Consider the following 7580-nt stretch of genomic DNA (forward strand, 5'->3'; position numbering starts at 1 on the left):
ATGCTCAAAAGTAAGGAAAGTATAAACTTCATTTGTCAGACCTGCAACTCCTCCCCTGTACCACACTTCCAAGCCAGTTATACATAAGTTTTCTTTTTCAGTTAACTTACATTACAAGCAAGTCGCTCTTTCGATATCTGTCAGCCGATGATCAGGGCAGTGTGTGCGTGTGTGTTACCGAGAAAAGGTTTAACGTCCATGCCTTTACCGATAGGACCGGGGTTCCATCGCGGAGAGCAGCCAACAGGCTGACAGACACCCTAGAGTTTATAGGGAGAGCTTATTACATCTCAGATTTCAGCTGCTAGGATACAGGATCCCTTCGCAGCGGGCAGTCTAGGGACGACTGAGAGATCTGTCACCTGGAAGTAACACGATCCAATATACCTGTCCCTTATGACCGGCTGAAGTTCTTTTAAATTGTGCTTGGTTCTGTTACAGCAACTGAAGGAGTCAGGTTAAAGCTTAAACAGTTACAGGTTTATTAAAGAAGCTTATAAATCATATGATTACAGTGGCTATTGCTCAATTTCTTAACTGCTAGCAAATATAGATCTTAAAAATAGTTACAAAGAAAATAAAGATAGAAAATAGAAATAATGGTACCAAGTAACAGCTTAATCTTTAAAGAGCTCTAAGTCTATGTGTACACTTAAGGCAAAGGACCACATCCAGGTACAATTTTTACCCCTTTCTGTGCCTCTTGACTCCAGTGGGTCAAGCCAGGGCAGGTCCCTCAATACCTAGGAAAGACGAATACGAGGTGGGCATCCCCGTGGAACCTCGGGAGGTCAAACACCTAACCCGACTAGCAGATAGATGGTAGATTGACACTCAGAGTAAATGTGCTGCTGGACCCATCTTTATACCACTGGGGGCCCGTATCCTCTTTCTTATCTAAGATGCCAAATTGTGTTGGTCTGTCTTTGTGACGCCAGTTCTTACAAGCAAGTTTCAACTTAATTTACACTTGCAAGAGAGATAAGTAAATTGTGAGTACTAGACATTTTTTTACTGGGCGAGAGATTCCTCCCCCCACGGACAGCTGTGTGTTCGTATCAGTATGGGTTTCAGTCAAGGGCACTCCTTGCAGCCTCTTGGTCAGCAATTGGCGTATCACTGTTTACAGCCATTCAGGGTCACACAGCAGCCTGCATATCCAGGCCTTCTGTTCAAGGCTTACTGCTCTGTGTGCCCTGCATGCTCCAGGCAAGCAAAGATGGAAGTTACAGGGGAGTTCCTGTCTGGCTATAGTATCGTGCTTAAAGATCTGTCATTCCTTAATCTTTTTTTGTGAACAAGATGAGTTTATTATATTCCTACATATGCATACTAACCCATAACTCAACAATGAGAGGACAGCAAAGTATGTGCATTCCACTGTGTCACTGGACTGCAGATAGGTTTTACTTAGGCGTGACTAGGGAAGAGGATGGCTGTTGATAAAGGCAATAACTGAGTGTGGATGGCACTGATTTGGTTACAGGATGCATCGTGAAAACTTCCCAAGTATCCTATAAAAACATTTGCCCTGTAGCCCAGTAGTTATAAAACACCCAGGCAGAGTGACTGCTTTTATTACTGGGATTTATGGCTAGATTCATGGCTTCTGCTTTCAAACTGCTTCTAGCATAAAAGCAAAGAGTATTTGTGAAAGGAATACTTTCACAGGTGACTTATAATATCAGAATTACTTATGTAGAAGGTGTTTGTTTAGAAACCAACCAACCAATCAACCAACCATCTATCCAAACCAAAGCTGAATATAAGGAGTCCCTTTGGAAGAAAATTTATGGGGGAAAAAAGGAGTTCAAATGAGATGGCAGCTGCTCAAGAAAACAATATTAACGCCACTTTTACAAACTGTCCTAATGTGAAGAAATGATAGAAAGAGGCCAGAATAGCTCCCTCAGGAAATCTTTAAAAGCCTGAAAAGCAAAAAGGAATGCTACAAAAACTGGAGGGGAATGAACGGGAGAGGTTTTGGGAGTGAAGATGGAGAGCAGTGGGAGGTGGAGTCTTGGGGACAGGGTGGAACAGTGGTGGAATACAAATAGGCTCTCCTGGGGAGGAATCCAAGTGAGGGCAGGGCCACAGTCTGGGCATCAGTGGCCTGTCCCACTTCTGGGAGCTTCTGGCACTCATGCTCCGTCTTCTCAAACAGATGAATCACATGCCACCTATGGAGGCTGAACAACCCCCATCAGGTTTGGTCTAGATTTACTTAGTCCTTCCACAGCAGAGGGGCTAGACTCAATGACTTTTTAAGGTGCCTTCCAGCCTAACATTTTTTTAATTAAGTATCATATTATTTTGCTGTACTGACATCCACTGAATTTGAGTGATCACTTTTTAGCAGAAACATTAAACCCTAATGTTTGCTAATTAAGGAACTAATCCTGTTCCGGTTTAATTAAATGGGTGGATAATATTGATTTAATTCAGAAAAGGAACAGGCCAAAAATGCTGTTACATTTCCTAGAAAATCCTGACTCATATTTTGTCATCACATAGGTTGGTTTTTTTTTAAAATGCACGTGTGTGTGTGTTGCTTGTTTGCTGTAAGCAATAGCTGGGCATTGAAGAAATCATTTCAGACAGAGGGAGACAAAATAAACAAACTCACTCTTAATAGTGATATACACCCACTCAAAAAGGAATTGTCCCACATTTGTTTTCTCCAACACCTGCCTAAGCAGTAAATTAACCAGAACTTGTAAGATTATCTAGTTCTAGCTGTGACACTATTAATTATGTGGAACCCTTCTTATGTACAACAGACAAAAGAAAATAAATCATGCAGGCTCAAAATTTGCTCTGAATATTTCAGTACATTACTAGTTATTTTCAAAACAAATTATTTTAAATATAAATGTCATAAGAAATGTTTCTGCCTACAGTCTCTCAGGCAGTTATACAGTCTGTGTTGTCAGTGTTTTTATACTTCTCTCTGGATTATTAGGGGTGTCCTAAGAATAATATTTGTGTTCTATGCAAAGTTTTTTGAAGACTTGAAATTTGTTTGTGATCTCCTTTTCATTTTGCATCAATTGAAGAGTTCTTTTGGGAAAAATCACAATTCCAAAACTCTCTTAGTAAATAAGACAGTCTTGTATCTTAGAAAGTACAGCTTTGAGTCATTATCATAACCTCCAGTATTAAAATTAACTTTTGATGATTTTGGGGTATACTTGCTGCTTGCCTGAAAGATACAGTGTGCTGAAATTGTTTGAAAGTCCATGTGCTGAGCTTGTTTGTCTGATGGACTGTGTGCTGAGCTTAGCACTCTGCTAGGCAAGGCTCAGAGTTTCTTAAGGAGGATTTGGGACCTCATCTTTTTCAAACACATCAAGCCTTAATTAGGGGTCAAGTGACCAGGAGCAGCTAATAGGGAACTTTGGCAAGGGAGTTTTTATACATTATTTAAACTTGGAATTCTTTAAAAATTCTTTAAACTAAACTAAAACTAAAACCACGTGGTTAAAAAAAATCAAGAAACTAATTACTTGTAGGAGTGAAAAGAGATTGCAGGCCGAAACCCAGCAGCAGAGTGGGGACTATCCACTTTATTGCATTCAATGTAGTATGTATGATTACTGGACCCGTGGACAGGTGCTGTATGTGTGCATTCAGTGAAAGGAGCTCCTGGCCCTCAGAGACAGCATACAAACTTTGGAGACCAGAGTGACTGAATTGGAGGAGCTAAGGGAGGCTGAGTGGTACATCAATGAGACTTTATGGGACACAATAGAATAGTCCCACTCCTGGAAAGATAGCCTCTGTGCTGCTGAGACAGGGAAAGGAAGAAGAATATTCAACTGGAGCAGAGGGATATGATCCCCTAGTTGTGACCCTCATTCCAGATGATTTTGTGTTATTCTCTTGCACTGAGGATACCTCTCCAAGGGAGGGAACTCTAGTTATTAGGAAAACGTAAGTATTAGTAATGAGGGATTCAGTAATTAGAAATATAGACAGCTGGATGACTAAGAGAACCATATGGTGACTTGTCTGCCTGGTGTAAACGTTGCAGATCTCTTGATATGTATAGATAGACTTATGTACAGTGCTGTGGAGGAGCTGATGGCCGTGGTACTTTGTAGATACCAATGACATGGGGAAGGATAGGATAGAGGTCTTGGAGGCCAAATTTAGGCTGGTAGGAAAAGATTGAAATCCGGGACCTCAATCGGAGCATTCTCTAAAATGCTTCCAATTCCACGCACAGGACCAGGTAGGCAGGCAGAACTGCAGGGTCTCAATGCATGGATGAGATGATGGTGCAGAGAGGACGGGATCAGATTTACTAGGAACTGGGGAAACTTTTGGGAAAGGGGGAAGCTATACAGGCAGGATGGGCTCCACCTAAAGCAAAATGGAACATATAGTTGGCACTTAACATTAAAAGAACATTGAGCAGCTTTAAAATTAAAGGTGGGGGAAAGCCTAAAGGTGCAGAGAAGCAAATGGATTGGCTAGAGACATCCCTTAGGGGAGGGTCTATTAATAGAGATTCTTCATGCCCTAGTCAACAGGAGAGGATGGAAGATAAGATAAAGTATGGGTAAGATCAGATGAAAAACAGTTAAATAAAAGAGAGTCCCATGCAATCACATCAGGTAATAGCAGACAGCTACATAGTGACAAGTTTTTAAAGTACTTATATACAAATGCTGGAAGTCTAAATAGTAAGGTGGGTGAACTATAGTGCCTTGTATTGAATGGGGATATTGATATAATAGGCATCACAGAAACTTAATGGAATGTGGATAATTGATGGGGGAATGAGAATAATCAGTGGGACACAGTTATACCAGGATACAAAATATATCAGAAGGACAGAACAGTTCTTGCTGGTGGGGGAGTGACAACATACGAGAAAGAAAACATAGAATCAAATGAAGCAAAAATCTTAAAGGAACCAAACTGTTCCATACAATCTTTATGGATAGTAATTCCGTACTCTAACAATGACTATAACAGTAAAGATATAATATCGACCACCTAATGAGGATAGTGATAGTGACTATGAAATGCTGAGAGAGATTAGACAGGCTATAATTTTTTTAAAAAAACCCTCAAAATAATAATGGGGGATTTCAACTATATGCATATTGACTGGGTACACACCCCTTCAGGACAGGATGTGGAGATAAAGTTTCTTGACATCTTACAGGACTGCTTCTTGGAGCAGCTGGTTCTGGAACCCACAAGAGAAGACACAATTCTTGATTTAGTCCTAAATGGAGTTTAGGATCTAATTAAAGAAGTGAATATAGCTGGACTAGTTGGAAATAATGACCACAATATAATAAAATGTAACATCCCTGTGGTGGGAAAACACCACAGCAGCCCAAAACTGTGGCATTTACTTTCAGAAAGAGGAACTACACAAAAATGAGGAGATTACTTAAACAGAAATTAAAAAATATAATGCCAAAAGTAAAATCCCTGCAAATTGCATGGAAACGTTTCAAAGACACCATAATAGAGGCCCAATGTAAATATATAAAATTTAAAAAACCCACACTCAGCAAGAGACTCAAAAATGTGCCACCATGTCTTAACAACCAAGTAAAAAAGAAGTAGTGAGAGATAAAAAGCCATTGTTCAAAATGTGGAAGTTAAATCCTAGTCAGGAAAATAGAAAGGCGCATAAACGCTGTCAAATTAAGTAATTTACCTCTAAATGTTTTATTTGGGCCCAGTAAGCAGTAAAAGTGTTGGCAATGCTGCTAGACAATATTGAGCTCTCATAGTCCGATAAATTCTCTGGTTCCTCAGTGGTCCGGTCCCAAAGGTGCTTGACTAGAGAGGTGCAACCTGTAACTTATAGCAGGACTTCTGGGTGTAGTCAAAATTGTGGTTTCCTCAGATTTTTCCAATATCATGGAGTTCATCTTTTTTAAGAAGGATGCCTAACTTTTCTGGACTCACTAACTCTTCAGACAATCAGTCTGTTAGTGCAACCTGGATTTTTCTGGTTACATTAAAAAATACAAGAGATATTTGACTTGGGTTTAATCATGCCTCAACTTTATTAGATGTTTAGGGCTACCCGGCACAAAAAAATGTACAGGTCAGGAAGCAAGTAGCCCCATGTTTATCCTATAATTCCCTGGGGGCATGAGGCTTTTACCAGCTCCCTTCTTTCTCCATTCAAGTTCTTCCGGAAAATGTATTGTTGGGATCTTACCCTACTTGAGGGGGTCCTCTATCAGCTCCCACTCTTTTCTCCTTTGGGTTTCTCCACCAAATCAGGTGCCAGGATCTTACTATCCACCCCTCTTGTAGGAGAGTTAAGGTAGGCTCTAAGAATCGGGGAGATGGCTCTCCACTATACAAATCATAGGAGTCCCTTAGCAACACCCCCCAGTCATTCCTTTAACAAACACCTCTCCTTAAGTCATTTTCCAAGCCATTTATCCAGTCATTGTATACCTTTCCTATGGAGTAACTGCACTAGATATCTACCACAAGTGGTGACAACCATTAGTTTGGATATCTCCTTCTGCCCCCCTCCCACCCCGGTCCGGTTCCTGGACATCTCTTACAGCTCCCCTTTTATATTGGTCAAAACAAATAGATTCCAAAGCTTCCCACTCCACCTGAATAAACTGAAGGAGGCCCAATGTTCTGAGCCTTTTATCACCTCAAGGGATTCGTCCTGTTAGAATCTGTTGAGCCTTGTCCACGCCATGGGTACCAGTGATACCTATGTCAGTGTATGCCTGGCAATATGGATCTGCATTAAGCCCCTTCTTGGTCTTGGTCAAGGACTCCTTTACAATTCTTCAAATAGAGTTTTCCAATGTGTGCCGCATCATGTGGTTGACTGCCAGTGACATACCCCAGCAATGGCATGAGCTGGTCTAATAAAGACTAATCTTGTGTTTCCCAAGAAATCTTTCTTAGTAAATAAAATACAGCTCCTAGTCACATGTTGTTACACCTTTTTATAGCACTGAAGCTAGTATGCTTCCTTTTCTCATTACAAACTCAATTTGCTTAAGATCCAAACGTGATCTGAAACCAAGCAATGATGGTGTTTCCCTTGATTGAAATAGTAGGCCTTTTACTTCCTAGTGCTTCTGCTTATACATTATAGTGGTTGTATCCTTCTCATTTCCATTGCCAAATAATATCTGGTACAATCAGATATTCTGGTATACTGCCTTTTGAGAACATTAAATGCTTTTCAGTATATTGCAATGACTTGTGCACTAGTATTCAAGTCTAAAAGCAACCTGAAATGTTTCTCCCTGGTGAATAATAATCTTTATGAACAGTTGGCCTAGAGGGATTTCTGCAGCAGAAACCATTGTTGATCCTGCACATTCACACCTAGTTCTTGTATTATTGCCTGTAACATTTGTGCCATCTCTTTTTTCCTGGATATTCATTTTGTTGGTGTGTTCTCCAACATGCATACAGGCTTTCTGTTTGTTTATAGTTTTCTAGTCTGTCTACTAGTTCATCCGAGACATTTTTTTATTTGGAGTTACCTGAACATATGATTAAGCTTTCGCCTTTGTACTCTGCCATCTCTTTTAGAGAGAGATTTTAGCATGGCTTGTGTT

Source organism: Pelodiscus sinensis, chromosome 2 (genome assembly GCF_049634645.1).
Source record: "Pelodiscus sinensis isolate JC-2024 chromosome 2, ASM4963464v1, whole genome shotgun sequence".
NCBI classification, from domain to species: domain Eukaryota; kingdom Metazoa; phylum Chordata; order Testudines; family Trionychidae; genus Pelodiscus; species Pelodiscus sinensis.